This window comes from Symphalangus syndactylus, chromosome 9, assembly GCF_028878055.3.
Source record: "Symphalangus syndactylus isolate Jambi chromosome 9, NHGRI_mSymSyn1-v2.1_pri, whole genome shotgun sequence".
In the NCBI taxonomy this organism is placed as follows: domain Eukaryota; kingdom Metazoa; phylum Chordata; class Mammalia; order Primates; family Hylobatidae; genus Symphalangus; species Symphalangus syndactylus.
Genome location: NC_072431.2, coordinates 25441809 through 25466637, shown reverse-complemented (window position 1 = coordinate 25466637; position 24829 = coordinate 25441809). Strand labels below are relative to the sequence as shown.

The following is a 24829-nucleotide window of genomic DNA, read 5'->3' as shown; positions in this document are numbered from 1 at the left end:
GTCTGCATTCATGTTTATCTTTGTTCTTCTGTACGCAATGTGTCTATTTTCCTCTGGGTGCTTTTAAGATTTTCTTTTTATTACTGGTTTTAACAACTCCCTCCTGTTGTACTTTCGTATGTTTTTCTTTGTGTTTATCCTACTGGAGTTTATTAATTTTGTTCCTGAAGATTTCTTATTTTTATTAAGTTCGTAAATATTTTGGCTATTATTACTTCCAATATTTTTTCTGACCCTCAGTGTCTCACCTCTTCCATGAATTCCAATTATACTAATGTTATAGAAGTTAATATCGTTTTCCAAGTTACTTGGTATCGTTTACCAAGTTACTTATTCTTTTTTAGACTTTTTTCTTTCTGATCTGTATTTAGGATAGTTTCTACCACTGTCTTCAAGTTCACTGATATTTTTCCTATCATGTCTAATCTACTGTTAATTTCATCCAGTGAATGTATTCTTTAATACATTTCTTTCTCTAGAAGTTTGACACTTTTTGTCCTACATTCTAAGTGTTCCTTCATTATGTTCATGTTACTCTTTACATGCTTGAGCAGTGTTTTGGTAGCTTTTAAAAGTTGGTGTCTGCTAATTTCCTCATTTCTGTCATTTGTGATCTATTTGTAGTGACTGGTTTTTCTCCTAGATGTGGATTTAATTTTCTTGCTTTTCCACGTATATAACAGTATTTGATTGAGTGCTGGACATTATTAATTTCATGCTGTTGAGTGTCGTATTTTTTGTCTTCCTTCAAAATATGTTGCTCTTTGTTCTGGCAGGCAGTTAAGTTTCTTGCAGTCCAGTTTTGTCCATTCTAGCCTTTCTTTGAGGCTTTAGTAGGGTGAGTTTAGAACAATCTTTACTGTATGCCTACTATAGCCCTCTTGGTATTTCTACAGAAAGTTCTGAGTATTTAGTGAATAATCGATACTCTGGCTTCTGGGAACTTGAACTTTTCCCAGACCTGCGTAAGAGCTGGAAATTGTTTGACACACAGCTTCCTTTTTGCTTTTTGCCTTGGCCTATATATGCATGACTTAGTGTTCAGCAACTGACTCCAAGACGATTGCAAAGATTTCCTGATTTACTTATTTATATGTTCTCTCCTTTCCTGTTGTCTTCCATTCAAAATTTCAGGCTCAAAAACTCTAAGCACTCTGATCTCTGTCTACACAACTCAGTGTAACCACCTAGCTCTGCTTGGAATCTACCTCCTGACAATGTGGTTCAGAAAGTTCTTCTGTGGAGAAATCCAGTTTGATTATAAGACTCACCTAAGTTTTTTTCTTCTCTTACTGACTATAATCATATAGTACGTTTTGTAGGATGTCTGCAAACCCTTTATATGCATTATTTTTTCTATTTTTCTAGTTAGTTATAATGCACAATTAAGTCTTGCTCCATTCACCCTATCATGACAGAAGCATAAATCCCTTGCACTGTACTGAATTCTGTCATAATCAGTGACAGCTTTTTTTCTTCTAATTCTCTTCCAAATCCTGCCAGTTTGCAATTTATTTTCTTTTATTGTTTTGCCGTCTATTCCTTGAGTTCTGTCTTTCTGCTTTGTGTCTTCCTTCATAGTGGAGTTTGCTTTATAAAATATTTTAAAATTCTTGCTAAAATATTTGCTATGGTTTTACTTTCTCTGTATCATGCCTTCCTGTTAATATTCTTCTCTTTTGTTGCCTATACTTTACTTTCTTCCTCCTTTAATGTCTTCCTATTTTTCAGTGTCTATTGCTGAATTATTTTGTATTTCTTAAACTATGTGCAAGAGATTTTTGTGCTGGAGAACAGTAGGAATTGATATGTAAGTTTTCTGGCTTTCACAACATAGTCTCCTTTCTACTCAAATACCACAGAAAAACGCCTTTAGAACATGTGCAGTGTCTGTGTCATTATTTGTATATTATCGCTTCCTCTATTCTTGGAACCAGACTGGGTCCAGTAATGCTATTGCTGCCAGTCTATCTTACTCCAGTTCATGCACCCATAGCAGAAATAAGATGATAGATTTTTGCATTTCTGGGCCTATCCTTCCTCTTCAGGAAGTGTATCTTTTGCCAGAAAATTTTGAGATTTGATATTATAAGGCTCCCTCTTTGCTTATATTCCTCTTTATAGTTTTTAATTTTTACTTTATCCCATATAGCTTTTGCGATCTCTTTCATCAATTTGGAAGCTATAGATTGTAAATGTCTTCCAATTTGCCAAAAATTGGACTTCCGCATGATTATTAAAAACTTTTTCCTATTTTCAATTATTTTTGAGAAAAGAAATGCAGAATCCTGATTGCTGCAGCTATATTAATACCAGAAGTATCATTCTTTTGTTGATTCTTTAATGCCTTTAGAGTGTCATGATTTAATGCCTTTATACAGTTGCAACTTAGAGAATTTTTACCTCCATGGAACTTATAACTTGAATGTACTGTAGGTACTGGATGATCAGTGCTGTGAGATTAAAGCTATAGATTCAAATATCTCAGATAGAGATTTGTAATCATTTGCATAATCAGGATGAGTACACTGTCAAAAATGAGGGAGAATGTTAAGGATACTGGTTAAAGAGGAAGCAGAAGTGTCAGAGTTGAGTGACTGCTTAGAAACTGAGAAGCATGTAGAAACCAGTTATTCAGATGGAGCAATTAATCCAGGGCAGGTAAGAGGCAGAGACACTATGCTAAAGATGAGAGAATCTTGGCCCGGCGCCGTGGCTCAACGCCTGTTATCTCAGCACTTTGGGAGGCCGAGGCGGGCATATAACCTGAGGTCGGGAGTTGGAGACCAGACATGACCAACATGGAGAAACCCCGTCTCCACTAAAAATACAAAATTAGCCGGGCGTGGTGGCGCATGCCTGTAATCCCAGTTACTCGGGAGACTGTGGCAGGAGAATCGCTTGAACCCAGGAGGTGCAGGCTGCAGTGAGTCGAAATCGCGCCACTACACTCCAGCCTGGGCAACAAGAGCGAAACTTGGGAAAAAAAAAAAAAAAAAAAAAAAGACAAGAGAATCTTAAGACCAAGAGAAAGCCTGCTCTCTCTCTCTATATATACGTATTTTTCTTCTTTGAAACGGAGTCTCGCTCTGTGGCTAGGCTGGAGTGCAGTGGCATGATCTCATCTCACTGCAACCTCTGCCTGCCCGGTTCAAGCGATTCTTCTGCCTCAGCCTCCCGAGTAGCTGGGACTATAGGCTCGGGCCACCACACCCGGCTAATTTTTTGTTTGTTTGTTTGTTTTAGAAGAGACGGAGTTTCACCATGTTAGCCAGGATGGTCTCTATCTCCTGACCTCGCGATCCGCCCGCTTCGGCCTCCCAAAGTGCTGGGATTACAGGTGTGAGCCACCGCGCCCGGCTGAAAGCCTGACATATCTTTGTACCATAGCAACAACTAGCACCTTACCCAGTATGAGACCAACACAGGTCTGCCTTAATGTATATCTAACACTTTTTTTTTTTTCGAGAGGGAGTCTCGCTCTGTCTTCCAGGCAGGAGTGCAGTATCGCGATATCGGTTTGCTGCAAGCTCCGCCTCCCGGGTTCACGTCATTCTCCTGCCTCAGCTTCCGGAGTAGCTGGGACTACGGGCGCCCGCCACCACGCCCGGCTATTTTTGTTGTATTTTTAGTAGAGACGGGGTTTCACCGTGTTAGCCTAGCTCTTCTCAAACTTCTGACCTCGTGACCCCCCCGCCTCAGCCTCCCGAAGTGCTGGGATTACAAGCGTGAGCCACCGCCCCCGGCCAACACTCTTGACAACAGTGCTGTGCTAAGAACTTGGGGGACTTCAAAAAGTTCACCAGTTCCTGCGTCCATGGTAGGTAAACATTTTTAAAAGTACCTTTTTATTTATCTTTCCATATATTTATTTCGCTCTATCGTAACAATAAGCTGTATACTTCATATGTACAAGTCAGTTGCCTTTTGGTCTAATTTTCAGACTAATAGAGTCATATCAGATTCTCACCTTTATGATATTGCTCAGGAAGATTAGCTGAAGTTCAAGGCAAGAGCAACTTAAGTAGGACAGATCTTTTCAAAATCCATAGGAACAATAACTCAAGTAAGGTAAATCTCTATAAAATTCTAGAAGATGTGTGTCTATAATTTAGGAGGCCAAAGACATTTTTAAGAGAAGGAAATAAAACTCTATAGCTTAAAGTTTGGAAGCCTCAGGAAGAAAGTGTATAATTTCAATGGGATTTCTTAATAATAGTATTTTAGAGAACAAGTTTGCAGCTACCTTTAGACAACACGAAAGAAGCTCACAAGTAATCTCCCAGGAGATGACATTGAATTGATTGGGACACCAAGGAAGATACTTAACTTTAACGAGTTTAAGTATTATAGATATTTACTTTTAAGGTGTTCATTTCTTTAAAACAATGTGATGAAAATATAGCATAATAGGAATATATGTCCTATTTTAGAAGTAGGGCAAAGCAGGCTGTTCAATGCAAAATTGTGAGTGAGATAATTTGAAGCTAAGAAAACATAAATACAGTATGAGCCCACATACCATGAAAAGTTAACAAATAGGGAAGGGAAACAGCGGGGAAAACCCCAGAGCATTTAATCTTATTTTATGGTGGCATTCATGTACTGAAAAGAGTGAAAGAACAGCCCCCACACTTCCAGAAATGAGTCAGTTTCATGTCTCAAGCTGATTATAAACCATTCAAGGGCGGCAGCCTCCCACAGCTGACTTTAACTGTGATTAGAATAGAGGATGGTCGTTAGTTTGGGCATGCCATATGTGCCCTGAAGTCTCAAAGCCTGATCATCAGGTAAACTTGAAGTTTCTTTAGGACCAGCTTACAAATAACTTTTCATATATGTATCCTGAAAAAGACAGCTCATCAACAGGCCGGTCACATATGCTTAAACCATACTCCAAACCATTTGGCATGCACTAGAGCAATTTTACAAGTTTAGAAACTCCATCTTAATTTTAAACCACTTCAGTTCTCCAATCCTTTTCCCATCACAAAGAAAAGTATTCCATCTGATGAACGTAGGTCATACTGTTTCGTACAAATCCCCAGACTCTTGTGAGAATCAGAATTTTTATCAAACAGTATGGATTCAGGACCGCTTATGGTCTGAAAGAGGAAAAAAAAAGTCCTAGTTAATGTTATTGTCTTTGATTACAAAGCCCCGAATGGAGGTGCTTGTAAAAATCATTTTTTCTTATTTTGTTCTTCTTTAATAACACAAGGGATTTAATACTTAGAGAAATCCTTTTAATCCTTTCATTTGAACAGAAATTTATTTATAATACCTATAATAAAGCATTTAAAATTTCTGTTTGCGGGGTGAAAAGATTTTCTACATCTTTCCTTGACTAGAAACAGAAGTCCTGAAACAAGGTATTCCCAGTTATGTTGCGCATTTTCCAGTATTTAGATGCAGCCATGAAATAACTTTTTTAATTCTGTGGTCAAGTTTGATTAAAATAATTATGATAGTATCAGAGCCACAAGATAGTGTGTTCTCTCTTAGCTGGCAGACAATTAAAAACAATATATATGGGATATTTTTATATTAGGTATATCCCAGTATATACAAGTTACTAAAATTGTAAATTGTAGATTTAAAACATTGCAGACTGTGATTAAAGAAAAAAATTTCATCTTCATGAAGTTATCATCTTATTTAAAACAGAATGTGGAAACATTTTCCAGTATAATTTATGACTACTTATATTAACAAACAAATACACTTACTTATTTGTGGAAAATTAATTGAAAAAATGGAATGTTGAATTTAAGATAAATAGAAGTTAGTATTTTAAATAATTATCTTTTTCCTGAGCTCAATTTAACCTGTTAAACCTCATTTAAAATTGATACATTTAAAATAATTGTAATGGAGGATTTGGAAAGAAAAATCCTTTTCCTCCCACACTTACAGAAGTGCAAACCAAATTAAAAGAGCATATAACCCAAAGTTGCATAGTGATATATTCAAAAGGAAATTTCAAAATTTGAAGATGTGGATCATAATACAGGAGTTATATGTGTTCATTTTTCACAGTATTTCCTTAGCTTTGCTCTCAGACAGACAGATTTTAAAAGTAAGCTGAATTATTAAGGCTCCAGGATGCTTCCCACTCTTACCTCCACTATCATGACAATAATGAAATCTACTCCAATACAAATTCGCATTCCATTTTCTCCTAGGATGTTTATGGCAAAATTAAATTTTAACTTATTTTTCATGTGAAGTAAAAAGTAAGAATGGCCACTGTGCCACTTCATTTTTCTTCCAAAGAAAAACAAATACAGCACATAATTAATCCAGGACAAGTAATTCAGGATTAACATAAGTGGCACTGCACATTTCTGAAATGTCCTCCAAACTAAAGGTTTATAATGAGTGAGACAAGAAATTATAATTCACTCTATCAAAAATCTGAAGAGGGAGGGAATATTTTTGCTATGCACAAGCTGAATCAAGTTAATGAGGCATCTAACATTGCAAAAAGAACGTTGTCTATAAATAAATTCAGTCTGATTGGGATGTATTAGTTGTCTGATAATATTCTGTAGCCTACAGATGCTTTGGGTGGAATGTAGATTTCTTAAAAGAGAAAGGCCAACGGAATTACTTCAGCAAAGCTCCAGGTCATTTTCTTTAAATGGCATTAAAAGAAAATGTCCCTTTAAAATATTTTGCAATCACAACAATATTTTCAAAGTAATACATTTAGCATAAGACAAAATATGCTCATCAGCTGAAATCCACCGGAACTTTAGAATTTGGAAAAAATATCTTCTCCCTCACTCATATTTTTTTTTTCCATTGAAATCTGTCTCTTAAGGTGCTACTCATGGGCAACATACCTAAACTCTAGAGAATAGGAAGAACATGCACTTAGAATCTCTGCTGTTGCTCAGCCTAGATCTAAACCTAGTACATGTACTTATGCTTATTGTTTATGAGAGGGCTAGACTTTTATTAATGAGTACAAGTTATTTCTGACTAGTTACCAGATGTTCCTACAGAGTGGTGAGAATCTAATTGTTCCAATCAAATTTAAAGTTCAGGTTAAGGGGACTTGTTTTTTTAGTAGGACTGTAGAGTCTAGAAGTGGAATACATTTTATATTGTCTATTCTGTTACCTCCTCCTTGGAGAACTCTTAATTTGCTCATTTACTCAAATTTATAATAGCTCTAAAGATATGTCTCCTTTAAATCATTTTCCATATATTCAGCATAAAATTACTTTCATCATTTTTATCCCTCTGAAATTAGTTTTAAAATGTAAACTGTATGAATCTTTACTGAAAAAAGCTCAAAGACTAGAGAAAGGTATGAAGTGAAATTAGAAGTACCCCCTTTTCTATACACCTGACCCATCTCCTAAAATTTTCAACTATTAACATTTTCTTGTGTATTATTTCAGAAATATTTTCAGAATTCTGTGAATTCTCAAGGAGCTTATTCTCATGATCATTTCCTCACATCTTGTTTTCCCTAAATTAGTTTCCATGCCTCATTTTCCCAGGCTTCCCTGTGTTTTAGAATGAGTCCTTGTAGGTAAAGGTTGGCTGGTTATCTCTCCGCCTACATGAAATCAGGGGACATATGTATCAACTCTTGGAATTCTCCCTTAATTTTACCGACAGATTTTACAGGTTTTAGACTTGCAGTTCTGGGAGTTTTATGGACTTTATAGATGATACTGTTTTTCTATCATTTCAGTATTTTTGTTTGTTTTATATTAGTGTCAGGCTGTGGAGTAGAATAATATCTTCATATTGACATCTTACACTTAATTTATTCTCTTAGATAAAAGTTTGCTAAATTACACATTTTTGTTGTTCAGAAGTTCTCTCTAGCCACACTCAATTCACCTACTCTTTTCTGTCTTCAGATTCTTTCCAAATGGAACCCCAGATCTTAGGGTTGAAAGATATTTTTAAAGTATATAATTCAGCTTTCAATTGATGAAGAAATCCTTTCTGTGATATTCTCCGTAACTGTTTTCTATTCACTGTTGGACAACATCAAGTGATGAGAAATGCATTACTTCATGACATGTGCATTTTATTGTCGGCTTCTCAATAACTACCTCTTATTGCTCTTAGGTACACCTTCTTGAGGTTTACTTGGTGAGTCTAATTTGTCTTCTGGCACCACTGTGGATTTGAAGGCTTACGTCTTCTTCCCCGATCATGTTTTCTACATGTCAGAGTAAAACATTGCTATTTCTTTTAAACATTTGTCGAATGTAATAGCTGTCTATCCCTTCATGATTTCAATTCATTCACCAAATCCTTCATTGAGTAGCTACTACTTGAATGGTCTATGCTAGGTGTTAGGTCTATAATGACTATATAGACTAAAGGCCCATCTTGGTCACTTACAGTTTCCACCTTCCGGTCTAATGCAAGGGGCTCAGCAGAGTGTAAAGCAGCATAACATGTTTATTTAAATATTATGAGAATAAATAGGATTGCGGCCAAATACATTTATTGTCAGGCTGACTATTTCAATGGCTTCTGTTTCTATTTAGAACAAAAATCCAAATTTCTTTTGATGATCTATTAATTCCTGTTTGATATGGCCTTTGCCACCTTCTACAACCTCATCTCTTACTGTTCTTATGCCCCTACTACACTTTAGGACTATTAGCCTTTTGTAAATTCTTCTAACAAGACAGCTTTTTCTTGACTTGAGGCCTTTGCATGTGCTCTTTCTTTTGCCTAGAAGACCTTGAATTTGCTGAGGGTTTAATGCATATTTGTTGAATGAATGAATCAATCAATTTAAACATAATTTTCTCCCTTTAAATCCAGGACTTCGCAGAACTTTTAGTATGTAACTAGACAAGCTAAATTTTTAAGAGAATGATATAGTATGTAATGACTCCGAAATTTATTTGACCATAGTTTTTTTCATGCAAATCTCTAAGAACAAATTTATCATGTACAGACTAGGAATTATGGCAGAGCAAAAATCACATTTGAATCCTGGCTGCCACCAACTAATTGATGTAATCTTGGGCAAGACAGTCTCTCACAATCTCATGTTTGTGCCTCTGACAGATCAGCAGAATCTACTTTTATTTTTTCCAGGTTTCTGGAAAAAATAATAAAATAAGTGCCAGATAGAAATTAAAACATTTTATTTCTAATGAATGTCAGTGGGAGGACAGAGCTTAGTGTGAAAGATAAATGAATCTGCAAACTGGACCCCAGAGATAGGTATTGATGGACTATTTCAGGCTGTGCACAGTTTTTTCATTTATAAAGTATTCTATCTGTGGCTGGAGAAAATTGCCCATGGGAAACTCCAGCCCAAGTGAAACATTTTATACCATTGCAAGGAAGGAAACTTACTAAAGGGGAAGAGACATTCTATTCTAAGTTTTCTCATGTGTACAATGTTGAAACTACCCTATTATACCTGTTCTAAAGAGTAAATAATCTATGTGGAGGACCTGGAATACTTAACAGAGGCTACTTTGTAAGCATCAGTTCCCCTTCCTTCTGATTTTACACATTCAAATACCTCTCTAGGTAGAATTTCAAGAACTGGAAGCCTTTAAACTAAGTCCCTCTCATCAAATACTGAATCTGAACAAGTCTTACAGAAAATAGTTTAGAAGCCATTACTAAATTTAAGTGTGCTGTCCAGAATTTTGTAGTTTTCCATATATATATGGCATATATATGGCATCTGACCTCTCTAATGTACACCCTAGGCACCAAAGTTCCAACTAATAAACAGCTTATTCTCACCTTCCTTGGATTTACCCAATTTAGACAATCAGCTTTGTGTCTTTATATCTTGTTTAGCACATGATTTCCATTCTAAAATTTGTCCTGGTGTATTTGTTATTTAATGTGGTCTTGATCTTCTTAATCTCCATATCTGTAGGTAGTTAGAAAATAGTTTTGAGGAAGAGATGACATAATTCAACTGTGATGTTTAAGTGATAACTGGAAAAGTGGTAGCTGGTAGATGCTGATGGTGAATAGCAGGTCTCCGTTCAAAAGTTATCTCTTCAGAAAGGCATTTACGACCATCCTATCTAAAATAGCTCTACATCTTAAATCACAGTCTACCTGCATACTCTGTTTTCTTTTCTTTTTAAGAAGATATTCTCTGCCAGGCGTGGTGGCTCACACCTGTAATCTCAACACTGTGGGAGGCCAAGGTGGGTGGATCACCTGAGGTCAGGAGTTCGAGACCAGCCTGGCCAACATAGTGAAACCCTAGTATCTACTAAAAATACAAAAATTAGCCGGGCCTGGTGATGGGAGCCTGTAATCTCAGCTACTCGGGAGGCTGAGGCAGGAGAATTACTTGAACTTGGGAGGCAGAGGTTGCAGTGAGCTGAGATGGCACCACTGCACTCCAGCCTGGGCGACAAGAGTGAAACTCCATCTAAAAAAAAAAAAAAAAAAAAAAAAAAAATAAGAAGATAATCTCAAGAAACATATTTTATTTGCTGTAATTTTTATATCATAATCTGAGAGTATATTATTGATTCGTTTGCTTATTTATTATCTCCTATTATAGAATATAATGTCATGAGGCCAGAAGCTTTGTCCTGCCTAATGTGTTATTTCCAGACTGAATAAAACACCTGAGTCCTGATCAGTGCTCATATGATTGGCTCAATAAAAGAATAATAAATGAATTGGAAAGGGGAGACAGTGAAGGATATAGGAGGTGTGTGCCTGATAGCAACTTACTGCCTCTCAGCTCAAAATTCACCCTTCAAAACCTTTTCTACACCAATGGATAGAATTCCTGTCAGCATTTCTCTTTTACATCGAACACAATGTTAAGCTTCCTCAGTGGAGGACCCTAGATGGACATTGCAGGAAGAAGGGACTTCCCCTATTGGACCTAGAGGTTGTAACAGCATTGTAGGTGGGAGGACATCCACTGGCTCTTTGCAATAGCCATGTGTCCATAAAGTATAGTTCCTCAGCAATCTCATTGCCCAATCTAGGCTTGGCAATCACCCTCCTGCAGCCTTATCAACACATTGCTCCAGGCCTGAAGCCCACAAGGCATCCTCTCACTCTGTATGTCCTCACAACTGACTGATTCGTCTGTGCCTCATGTGTTTGCTTCCTGCTTGCCTAGTAACTATAGATCAGTTATGTCTTTGGGAAATCAGAAAACTTCTGTGCCTTCCATTGGGATGCTTCTATGCCTTCTCCAGTAAAGTGTGAAGTGTATTTTTGTGGATAGAGCTCCTTTCCATGCTTTTCCTTATTTTGGTCCTCTCCGTCAGGCCTAGGGAGACTTATCGTATTTTTAAAAATCTTATAGTTCCTCCTTTGTCATACCTCAGTAATTATTTATATTAAACTTATGTTTAAATCACTGCGGGCATTTTTTTTTTTTTTTTTCTGAGACAGGCTCTGGCTCTGTCATCCAGGCTGGTATGCAGTGGCTTCAGTCATAGCTCACTGCAGCCTCCAACTCCTAGACTCAAGGGATCCTCCTGCCTCAGTTTCCCGAGTAGCTGGGACCACAGGCATGCACCACAGCATCCAGCTAAATTATTATTATTATTATTATTTGTAGAAATAGAGTCACACTATGTTGTCCAGCCTGGCTTGTACTCCTGGACTCAAGCAATCCTCCCATCTTAGGCTCCCAAAGTGCTTGGATTACAGATGTGAGCCACCACGCCTGACTGTTGTTTTAGTCTCCTGAATACATCCAAACTGATTCACATTTGGTTTCAGAAGTGGTTGGGTTGCAAGAGGTAGATCTTTGAAAACGGCATTTTGAGATTGTTTGGCCATGCCCTTGAGCTTTAGCATGGTGCTGAGCTTCCTTTGCCAATGGGAAATGGGTGCAATGTCATCACAGTTACTTAAACTACTAGCTGTGGATTGAGATAAAACACCAACTGAAGCACATGCTTTGTGAATTCAAGTGATTATTAAACATGACCAAATGGCAGGACTGAATCGGAAAATGACAAGAATGTGGGATGAAATTTTGTTTTGTGTGCACTTGAGTGCTTATAGAGTAAAAACACCAATCCCAAATCCATTATTTTTCAGCTTAAATCACAGCCTGAGAACTAGAATGCTTTAATGATGTTTATAAAAGCATCTTATTTCTTATAGCCACAGGACTGATATTGGTGAAAACCAAACACAAAATTTAATTGTGTGCAAAATTACATTGTTAAATTATAACGATAGGTAAATCTACACTATTGCTAACTATCTCATGTAAAAGTTAGAACATTGACAGGAAAAGAATGGGATTCCAACATCTGTAATGGGGACATTTGGTTGGAACCAAATGAAACTGACCATCTTGAATCCACATGCCATTCCGCACCTCTCTTATCAGTGAAAGTGGCTTGTCCTCTGGTGTCCAAGGAGACTAGCTTTTTCCTGTGTGAAAAGCCATGTGATAACCACACTTAGATGCCCTGGGAGGGAATGCTTATTCTCTTCAAGATTGTTTTATGAGATGTCCATTTCACTCAGGCATTAATAGTAGTGAGAGAAGTACCTACAGCCTTGAAAAGCTTTGTGCTTGGTCTCATTTTTAGATCCAATATGACTGGAAGGAATTTCAACATGGGGATGGGCTCCCTAATTTTAATGGGGATGATGGGAGCCCAGCATAGCTAAGCCTAAGGGGCCACACAGTTGTCAAAGACAAGATGTGGATGTCAACTAATAAAGGGCAGCAGAGACTTACAAAAAAATTAAAACGTCTTTGCCCATAGAGATCTTTGGTAGTGACTAATTGATCACAGAGTTCCTAGGAAATAAATAGATAGGCATCCTATCAGACTATTTCTTGAGCTATGTAATGGGAAAGACTCTAAGTCTGGTATCCAAACATTTGATTTGAGTTGTCATAGTTTCTCACCCAGTTTCAAGAAAGAAGTCAGTTCACAGATTCAGAAGCCCTTAATTGGAAGATAAGCCAGCTGCCTTTGAGGAAGGACCCTGCACCACTGCTACAAGTACATACTGTAAATCTCCCTCCAAGTTTTCTCCAAAGGGACCAGCAGCAAATATCTCTTTAGAAAACTCAAATGTTACATATTTGAAGAACCAGAGGACAGAGTTTAGGGCAACCATGGCTACTGGAAAGTAAGGAGAGAATGTACTAGAAAGAAGGCAGCTGGAGAGGGTAACCCCAAATCAAATTTTGCATAATATTTGCATAAATCTTTGGCTGATCCAAGCACAAGGCAAATTCCAAGCAAAATGAGACATGATTAAAGGGAGAAATAGACAATTTCATAATCATAGGTAGAGATTTTAACTCTCTCTCAACAATTGATAAAACAGACAAACATCAGTAAAGACCTAGAAAATTGGAACAACACTATCAATTGCTTTTATCTAATTGGTACAAAACAGGGATGTGATACACATTCTTACTACTGTACAGAATATGTTCACCAAGGCAGACCCAAGGCTGGGATATAAAAAAAAGTGTTAATAAACTGAAAAGTATAAAAATCTTACAAAGTATGTAAATAACGAACTATGTAAGCATAGTGCCTAGAACATTTTGGTACTTAATTTTAAAAAATCTGTTGATTGAGTGAATTTATGCATGAATAGATCAGGGATCTTGGTTATGTTAATTAACCTTTTGGCACAATATAAAGACACAATATAAACTGTGGGAGATTTGGTAATAGCAGCCATGTAGTGGATGGTATGAAGTGATGCCAAGATCCTCCTTCTGGAATGAAGGCCTTACTCCCTCTGCTGCCATAAGCGCTGCCAGGAAAAAAAAAAAAAAATCCCTCAAGAGATCACCTCCACTGTAGAGAGTACTCTTGTTCAAATTCTGATAAACTGAATGACTACTTGAAGTGACTATTTGGGTGTAAAGATCCAAACCCTTCACCGTGTCTCAGAATAATTCTGATGGGTCATTCAGCTTCAGAATTCCCTGTAGTTTTCACTGAGGCTTCCATTTAGACTCCATTAGAGTTCAGTTTCTCCCACTGATCAATTCTACTTGCTTCCATTGCCTTCTGCAGTGTGGTTACCAAGAGTACTCCTAATGAACCTTTTGTACACTAATCTCCATCTCTTTCTTTTTTCTTTTTCTTTTCTTTTTTTTTTGAGATGGAGTCTCGCTCTCACCCAGGCTGTAGTGCAGTGGTGCAATCTCGGCTCACTGCAAGCTCCGCCTCCCGGGTTCACACGATTTTCCTGCCTCAGCCTCCCAAGTAGCTGGGACTACAGGCGCCCGCCACCACGCCCTGCTAATTTTTTGTATTTTTTAGTAAAGACGGGGTTTCACTGTGTTAGCCAGGATGGTCTCGATCTCCTGACCTCGTGATCCGCCCCCCTCAGCCTCCCAAAGTGCTGGGATTACAGGCGTGAGTCCCTGCTCCCAGCCCCTAATCTCCATCTCTTTCTAGAGACAACTTGCAACAAACCCTTAAAGAGAAAAGTGCTAATTGACAGAATTAGTGTATCTTTTTGTGAATTATTTTCCACTTTCCTAACCATTATGTTGTTGTTATTGTAGTAAATTCTTTGTTTCTGCTGTAGATCCTTGAGGTTTCCAAAGAATCTTCTGAGCAAGCCTTGGTCTATTGGTTTTTGATCATTGCCATAACAAATTACCACACATTTAATGGATTAAAACAGTATACATTTATCACCTCACAGTTCCATAGGTCAGAGGTCTGGTGGGCTCAACCAATTTCTTTGATTTCACAAAGCTAAAATCAAGGTAGAAGTCACTCTGGGTTCTTAGCTGGAGGCTCTTTCCACTAAGAATCAACTTCCAAGCTCATTTGGGATGTTGGCAGAATTCAGTTCTTTGTGTTTCTAGTAATGAAGTATTATTTCCTTGCTGGCTATCAGCAGGGAGTCTCTTCTTAAGGCTACCAGCATTCTTTGTCATGTTTCCTTCTCCATCTTCATATTCTGATTTGTCCTGCTGCATCTCCTCTGACTTTAGTCAGAGTAAGTTCTTTACTTTTAAGGATTCATGTGATTAGATTTGACCTACTGGAGTAATTTAGGATAATCTCTCTGTCGAAGTCTGTGACCTTAATTACATCTGAAAAAAATTTCTTTTGCATGTAAATTAACATTTTCACAGGTTCTGGAGATTGGGGCATTGATATCTTCCTGGGGCCGTTATTTGCCCTGCCACTTGGAATAGGTGCTTATAAGCCACCTCCAAGATAATGTATAACTTGCAGCTTGATCAGTGATTTACATAATGTGTATGTTTTTCCTATTTGCAAAGGCGTAGGCAAGGGAGTAAAGCCAAACTTTTTACCACATGGCAAAAATAATTGTATTTTGCAACAGACTAAAAGCTTAATGCTATACAGACTTTGGGTTGGTGGAGTTACTTGAGGATTTACTCCAGCAAAACAAAAAAAAAGAATGAAAGAAAGAGAAAGATAAAAATATGAAAGAAGCAACAGGCCTATTCCAGGAACATAATGAAAAAAGGCCACAAAATTTGACAACTATGTATTAAATTTACAATCAGTCCAAATTAGAACGGTAGTCAGATTGATATGAGAAGTACATTTTCAAAAAGATGTACTATACCAAATAATATGAGTACAAAACTCTGGATGATTTTAGTAATAATGTGAAGACACATATTTCTTTTGACAATTAAAAAAAAGAAGAAAATGAATTGGAAACTCCAGGAAACTTCAGAAAAGACAAACTCTGTAGAAAGTAATTGTCTAAATGAGAGGTGAGGCCAGTGGGACTTCCTGGATTGGGCGGGGACTTGGAGAACTTTTCTGTCTAGCTAAAGGATTGTACACACACCAATCAGTGCTCTGTGTCTCGCTAAAGGATTGTAAACACACCAATCAGCACTCTGTAAAAATGCACCAATCAGCACTCTGTAAAAATTCTGTGTCTAGCTAAAGGTTTATAAACGCACCAATCAGCACTCTGTTAGAATGCACCAATCAGTGCTCTGTGTCTAGCTAAAGGTTTGTAGATGTACCAATCAACACTCTGTAAAAACGCACCAATCAGCACTCTGTAAAATGGACCAATCAACGCTTTGTAAAATGGACCAATCGGCAGGATGTGGGCGGAGCCAAATAAGGGAATAAAAGCTGGCCATCAGAGCCAGCCAGTGACAACCTGCTTGGGTCCCCTTACACCCTGTGGAAGCTTTATTCTTTTGCCCTTCACAATACCTCTTGGTGCTGCTCACTCTTTGGGTCCGCACTACCTTTATGAGCTGTATCACTCACCGTGAGAGTCTGTGGCTTCACTCCTGAGGTCAGCGAGACCAGGAACCCACTGGGAGGAACAAACGACTCCAGAAGCACCACCTTTAAGAGCTGTAACACTCACTGTGAAGGTCTGTGGCTTCACTCCTGAAGTCAGCGAGACCACGAACCCACCAGAAGGAAGAAACTCTGGACACATCTGAAATCTGAAGAAACAAACTGGACACACCATCTTTAAGAACTGTAACACTCACCGTGAGGGTCCCTGGCTTCATTCTTGAAGTCAGATCAAGAACCCACCAGAAAGAACCAATTCTGGACACATAAATATGCAGCAAAGTACAATATAGTATGATTCTGAGCAATTGATGAATATATAGAAAAATTATTCAATCCTGATGTTTGAAATATGCTACTTTGAGTAGCAGCCTGGTAGTGACCTAAATGTATTTCTATAGATACAATTGAACTATGTGGTACTATAGTGAATAATGTGTGTTACAATATAATAGAATGCACAATTGTATACGTGAAGTTTAGAACACTTCTACATTTTAATATATGTAATATGATTATACTCATATATGTGTAATCAGATAATCAGATTTTAAAACATAAAATATAAGTGTTATTGTTTGTTGTTGTCTTTCTAGGAAGATGGTGAGGTTTTTTTTTTTTTTTTTTTTTTTTTTTGTGTCTCACTCCATCACCCAGACTAGAGTGCAGTGGCATGATCTCAGCTCAATGCAACTTCTGCCTCCTGGGTTCAAGTGAGTCTCATGCCTCACCCTCCCTTTTAGCTGGGATTACAGGCGTGTGCCACGACACCCGTCTAATTCTTTGGTATTTTTAGTAGAGATGGGGTTTCACCATGTTGGTCAGGCTGGTCTCAAACTCCTGGCCTCATGTGATCCATCCACCTTGGCCTCTCAAAGTGCTGGGATTACAGGCATGGGCCACCGCATCTAGCCAATCGTGAGAATTTGAATAGGCCACTGAAATAGATACACTTTAATAAAACTGATAAACGAAAAACAAATGATTTAGAGTCTGTTCAATGTCAGAATCAAGAATACAGAGGATGAAAACACAGAGCATAAGTTAAGGAATTTACCTGATACTAATTCTAGTAGGGACTTTGCTTTGAAAGCTTCAGATTTCTAGACTGAAACTCCAATTAGAGGAAAGAAATATTTTGGTTAGTATGAAAAAGTGTTTATAAAATTAAAATAACATTATTGTGTGAGTTAAAATGACCACAGAATTATCAGTATCCGATTTAGCAATGAGAGGAAACTGCTTGTGCATGAACTCTCCTTGGGTGATCATATAAGCCACTTGGCACATTAGTGTATGGGATTAGGAAGGTCAGGAAAAGGGCAATCTCATTTGCTTCAGTTGAAGTTGAAGTTGGAAACGGATCATGTTGGTGAATGAGATAAACACTAGTATTTAAAAAAAAGAAAAATAAATTCATTTTAAAACTAACCCCTTTATTGAATTATTTTTAAAGTATTCACAGCACTAACCATTTTTCCTTTTTTTCTTTTGACTTATAACTTCTCTAAAACAAGAAGCAATAATTTCAAATGAAAAAGTTTCTGTTTGCATAGAGGAAATATACCACAGTCTGTTGGTACAGTGGTATGTACTGTTGACATAAATCAGTGCAACTTCATTCTTTGAAACAAAAAGCTTTGATGGTATTTCTCAATACGGGTTAAGAATTCTTAATTTAAAATCTGAAATATGGCCCACATGGCATATTATGGATTTACTAGCCTCCATAATAGTGTGAACCAATTCCTTATAATACTCTTGCACACATACACACACAGACACACACAAACACACACATATGTCCTGTTGGTCCTGTTTCTCTTGAGAACTCTGTTTAATACAGAAGGTCATATAGGTTCTTGACTAGAAGACAATTCAGAGCAATTGTGGCCCATTAGGATCATCACCTTCTTGAGGTTGGCAATGGGTGTCTTTCTTCCTCAAGTTTTCTTTTTATTCTTTTTAATGCTGTAGCCATCAGCCTTCCAAAACCTCTATGATAAACACAAGAGTAATGTTCTGAGGTCAAAAACAAACCTTCCTTCCTTCTTTCCTTCCTTCCTTCCTCCTTTCCTCCCTTCCTCCTTTCGTCCCTTCTTTCCTTCTTCCCTAACTTCCTTCTGTTTTAGTTTGTTTTTATTTAGCACTCTAAGACCACAAAGTCTTATTAATTTTCTATTACCCTTTTTTCTACAGAAATCATTTTAGTGGATATTGATAGCTTATATATAATAATTTATATAGAAAAAATATATTCTAAGTATGTGCCTCCTTTTACTTCCTGCCTCATACATTTTTGTTTCCTTCTTCAAAATTTTAGGACAAATGCCATGGACTTATTCGTGATTTTGAATTACCTGAATTCAAAATAGACTGAAACAAATTTTTGTGTTTTTATTTGTGGGATGAGATACTGCTTTGCCTGGGGTGCATATAGACAGCAGGATGAGGAAAGATGAAGAATGTGGGCAGAGAAGAAAGGAAGAGAGAAGAGTTAGGAAGAGATAGAGAAGCAGGCAATTATAAGCAAAAACAAGTTTGAAATCTATGAGGCAAAAAGAGGGTATGTGAGTTAGAGATGAAGAGAGAGAGTTTATTTTTCTAAGAGATGGTATCCCTTTGGTAGACATGTGCAGGCTATCCAGAACTGCCATGAGTATCCACTTGAATAAAGCCCCATCCCAGACCCCCTTCCCACTACCATAGACTTTTTCATAGGTGCCTTTTAAGTTTTTTCCTATACTATGTAACCACCTCAAAATGACTTTATCCATTAAAGCATTTATCCTTCAGTGTCTAAAGAAAATAATAATGATTAAAATTTTAATTTAGTCAAATTTTATGATGTGTAAATTCTTTGAGGTTTCTTTGCATACCATTAGATTGCCTGCAAATAACTTGACATTTAAAGTGTTTATCGAGGTCCGTTCCAAGATGGCTGAATAGGAACAGCTCCGGTTTGCAGCTTCCAACATGATCAACATAGAAGATGGGTGATTTGTGCATTTCCAACTGAGCCTCCCCTGGTGATACCCAGGCGAACCGGGTCTGGAGTGGACCTCCAGCAAACTCCAACAGACCTGCAGCTGAGGGGCCTGACTGTTAGAAGGAAGACTAACAAACAGAAAGGAATAGCATCAACATCAACAAAAAGGACATCAACATCAAAACCCCATCTGTAGGTCACCAACATCAAAGACCAAAGGTGGATAAAACCACAAACATGGGGAGAAACCAGAGAAGAAAAGCTGACAGTTCTAAAAACCAGAGCACCTCTTCTCCTCCAAAGGATCCCAGCTCCTTACCAGCAACAGAACAAAGCTGGATGGAGAAGGACTTTGATGAGTTGACAGAAGTAGTCTTCAGAAGGTTGGTAATAATGAATTTCTCTGAGCTAATGGAGCATGTTCTAACCCATCACAAGGAAGCTGAAAACCTTGAAAAAAGATTAGACGAATGACTAACTAGAATAAACAGTGTAGAGAAGACCTTAAATGACCTGATGGAGCTGACATGGCATGAGAACTTCATGACGCATACACAGGCTTCAATAGCTGATTTGATCAAGTGGAAGAAAGGATATCAGTGATTTAAGATCAAATTAATAAAATAAAGCAAGAAGAGACATTTAGAGAAAAAGAGTAAAAAGAAACGAACAAAGTCTCCAAGAAATATGAGACTATGTGAAAAGACCAAATCTATGTTTGATTGGCATACCTGAAAGTGATGGGGAGAATGGAACCAAGTTGGAAAACACTCTTCAGGATATTATCCAGGAGAACTTCCCCAACCTAGCAAGGCAGGCCAACATTCAAATTCAGGAAATACAGAGAATGCCACAAATATACTCCTCGAGAAGAGCAACCCCAAGACACATAATTGTCATATTCACCAAGGTTGAAGTGAAGGAAAAAATGTTAAGGGCAGCCAGAGAGAAAGATCGGGTTACACACAAAGGGAAGCCCATCAGACTAACAGTGGATCTCTTGGCAGAAACCCTACAAGCCAGAAGAGAGTAGGTGTCAATATTCAGCATTCTTAAAGAAAAGAATTTTCAAATCAGAATTTCATATCGATCCAAACTAAGCTTCATAAGTGAAGGAGAAATAAAATCCTTTACAGACAAGCAAATGCTGAGAGATTTTGTCGCCACTAGGCCTGCCTTACAAGAGCTCCTGAAGGCAGCGCTAAATGTGGAAAGGAACAACCGGTACCAGCCACTGCAAAAGTATGCTGAATTGTAAAGACCATCGACGCTAGGAAGAAACTGCATCAATTAACGGGCAAAATAACCAGCTAACATCATAATGACAGGATCAAATTCACACATGACAGTATTAACCTTCAATGTAAATGGGCTAAATGCCCCAATTAAAAGACACAGACGGGCAAATTGGATACAGTCAAGACCTATCAGTGTGCTGTATTCAGGAGACTCGTCTCATGTGCGGAGACACACATAGGCTCAAAATAAAGGGATGGAGGAAGATCTATCGAGGAAATGGAAAGCAAAAAAAAGCAAGGGTTGCAATCCTAGTCTCTGATAAAACAGACTTTAAACAAACAAAGATCAAAAGAGACAAGGCCATTACATAATGGTAAAGGCATCAATTCAACAAAAAGTGATAACTATCCTAAATATATATGCACCCAATACAGGAGCACTCAGATTCATAAAGCAAGTCCTTAGAGACCTACAAAGAGACTTAGAGTCCCACGCAATAACAATGGGAGACTTTAACACCCCACTATCAATATTAGACAGATCAATGAGACAGAAGGTTAACAAGGATATCCAGGACTTGAACTCAGCCTGGCACCAAGTGGACCTAATAGACATCTACAGAACTCTCCACCCCAAATCAACAAGATATACATTTTTCTCAGCACCACATCACGCTTATTCTAAAACTGACCATATAGTTGGAAGTAAAGCACTCCTCAGCAAATATAAAAGATCAGAAATCACAACAAACTCTCTCTCAGACCACAGTGCAATCAAGTTAGAATCCAGGATTAAGAAACTCACTCAAAACTGCACAACTACATGGAAACTGAACAACCTGCTCCTGAATGATTACTGGGTAAATAATGAAATGAAGGCAGAAATAAAGATGTTCTTTGAAACCAATGAGAACAAAGACACAATGTACCAGAATCTCTGGGACACATTTAAAGCAGTGTGTAGAGAGAAATTTATAGCACTAAATGCCCACAAGAGAAAGCAGGAAAGATCTAAAATCGACACCCTAACATCACAATTAAAAGAAGTAGAGAAGCAAGAGCAAACAAATTCAAAAGCTAGCAGAAGGCAAGAAATAACTAAGATCAGAGCAGAACTGAAGGAGATAGAGGACACAAAAAACCCTTCAAAAACTCAATGAATCCAGGAGCTAGTTTTTTGAAAACATCAACAAAAGTGATAGACAGCTAGCAAGACTAATAAAGAAGAAAAGAGAAGAGAATCAGATAGACTCAATAAAAAATGATAAAGGGAATATCACCACTGATCCCCACAGAAATACAAACTAGCATCAGAGAATACTATCAACACTTCTATGCAAATAAACTAGAAAATCTAGAAGAAATGGATAAATTCCTTGACACATACACCCTCCCAAGACTCAACCAGGAAGAAGTTGAATCTCTGAATAGACCAATAACACGCTCTGAAATCGAGGCAATAATTAATAGCCTACCAACCAAAAAAAAGTCCAGGACCAGATAGATTTACAGCCGAATTCTATCAGAGGTACAAAGAGGAGCTGGTACCATTCCTTCTGAAACTATTCCAATCAATAGAAAAAGAGGGAATCCTCCCTAACTCATTTTATGAGGCCAGCATCATCCTGATACCAAAGCCTGGCAGAGACACAACAAAAAAAGATAATTTTAGACCAATATCCCTGAAGAACATTGATGCAAAAATGCTCAGTAAAATACTGGCAAACCGAATCCAGCAGCACATCAAAAAGCTTATCCACCACGATCAAGTCGGCCTCATCCCTGGGATGCAAGGCTGGTTCAACCTATGCAAATCAAAAACGTAATCCATCACACAAACAGAACCAATGACAAAAACCATATAATTATCACAATAGATGCAGAAGAGGCCTTTGACAAAATTCAACAGCCCTTCATGCTAAAAACTCTCAATAAACTAAATATTAATGGAACATATCTCAAAATAATAAGAGCTATTTATGACAAACCGACAGCCAATATCATACTGAATGGGTAAAAACTGGAAACATTCCTTTTGAAAATCAGCACAAGACAAGGATGCCCTCTCTCACCACTTCTATTCAACTTAGTGTTGGAAGTTCTGGCAAGGGTAAGCAGGCAAAAGAAATAAATGGTATTCAGTTAGGAAAAGAAGAAGTCAGATTGTTCCTGTTTGCAGATGACGTGATTATCTATTTAGAAAACCTTGCTGTCTCAGCCTATAATCTCCTTAAGCTGATAAGCAACTTCAGCAAATTCTCAGGATACAAAATCAATGTGCAAAAATCACAAGCATTCCTATAAACCAAGAAGAGACAAACAGCCAAATCATGAGTGAACTTCCATTCACAATTGCTACAAAGAGAATAAAATACCTAGGAATACAATTTACAAGGGATATGAAGGACCTCTTCCAGGAGAACTACAAACCACTGCTCAATGAAACAAAAGAGGACACAAACAAATGGAAGAACATTCCATGCTCATGGATAGGAAGAATCAATATCATGAAAATGGCCATACTGCCCAAGGTAATTTATAGATTCAATGCCCTCCCCATCAAGCTACCAATGACTTTCTATACAGAATTGGAAAAAACTACTTTAAAGTTCATATGGAACCAAAAAAGAGCCCGCATAGCCAAAACAATCCTAAGCACAAAGAACAAAGCTGGAGGCATCACAATAACTGACTTCAAACTGTACTACAAGGCTACAGTAATCAAAACAGCATGGTATTGGTACCAAAACAGAGGTATAGACCAATGGAACAGAACAGAGGCCTCAGAAATAACACCACACATTTACAACCACCTGATCTTTGACATACCTGACAAAAACAGGAAATGGGGAAAGGATTCCCTCTTTAATAAATGGTGCTGGGAAAACTAGCTAGCCATATGTAGAAACCTGAAACTGGATCCCTTCTTTACACCTTATAAGAAAATTAATTCAAGATGGATTAAAGACGTAAATGTTAGACCTAAAACCATAAAAACTCTAGAAGAAAACCTAGGCAATACCATTCATGACATAGGCATGGGCAAAGACTTCATGACTAAAACACCAAAAGCAATGGCAACAAAAGCCAAAATAGACAAAAGGGATCTAATTAAACCAAAGAGCTTCTAAACAGCAAAAGAAACTACCATCAGTCTGAACAGGCAGCCTACAGAATGGGAGAAAATTTTTGCAATTTACCCATCTGACAAAGCACTAATATCTGGAATCTACAAAGAACTTAAGCAAATTTACAAGAAAAAAACAACCCCATCAAAAAGTGGGCAAAGGATATGAACAGACACTTCTCAAAAGAAGACATTTATGCAGCCAACAGACACATGAAAAATGCTCATCATCACTGGTCATCAGAGAAATGCAAATCAAAACCACAATGAGATAACATCTCACACCAGTTAGAATGGCAATCATTACAAAGTCAGGAAACAACAGATGCTGGAGAGGATGTGGAGAAATAGGAACGCTTTTACACTGTTGATGGGAGTGTAAATTGGTTCAACCATTGTGGAAGACAGTGCGGTGATTCCCCAAGGATCTAGAACTAGAAATACCATTTGATCCAATGATTCCATTACTGGGTATATACCGAAAGGATTATAAATCATGCTACTATAAAGATGCATGTACCTGTATGTTTATTGCATCACTATTCACAACAGCAAAGACTTGGAACCAACCAAAATGTCCATCAATGGAAGACTGGATTAAGAAAATGAGGCACATATACACCATGGAATACTATGCAGCCATAAAAAAGGATGATTTCATGTCCTTTGCAGGGACATGGATGACTCTGGAAACCATCATTCTGAGCAAACTACCACAAGGACAGAAAACTAGACACCGCATGTTCTCACTCATAGGTGGGAATTGAACAATGAGAACACTTGGACACAGGGCGCAGAACACACCAGGGCCTGTTGGGAGCTGGGGGTCTGGGGGAGGGGTAGCTTTAGGAGAAATACCTAATGTAAATGATGAGTTGATTGGTGTGGCAAACCAACATGGCACATGTATACCTGTGTAACAAACCTGCACGTTGTGTACCTGTACCCTTGAAATTAAAGTATATATATATAAAAAAAAAAAAACGGCCGGGCATGGTGGCTCACGCCTGTAATCCCAGCACTTTGGGAGGCCAAGGTGGGCGGATCATGAGGTCAGGAGATGGAGACCATCCTGGCTAACATGGTGAAATCCCGTCTTTACTAAAAATACAAAAAATTAGCCGGGTGTGGTAGTGGGTGCCTGTAGTCCCAGCTACTCGGGAGGCTGAGGCAAGAGAATGGCGTTAACCCGGGAGGCGGAGCTTGCAGTGAG

General features: G+C 37.9%; 1 long non-coding RNA gene across 1 annotated transcript in view; it reads left to right on the top strand.

The window, feature by feature from the left end:
• Positions 1–3581: 3581 nt before the first annotated feature.
• The window catches only part of LOC134731405 (uncharacterized), a 207826-nt gene continuing 186578 nt past the window's right edge, over positions 3582–24829 (top strand). The window contains exon 1 of the long non-coding RNA XR_010113630.1: positions 3582–3820. This is a non-coding gene — a long non-coding RNA (uncharacterized lncRNA). The remainder of the gene's footprint in view (positions 3821–24829) is intronic.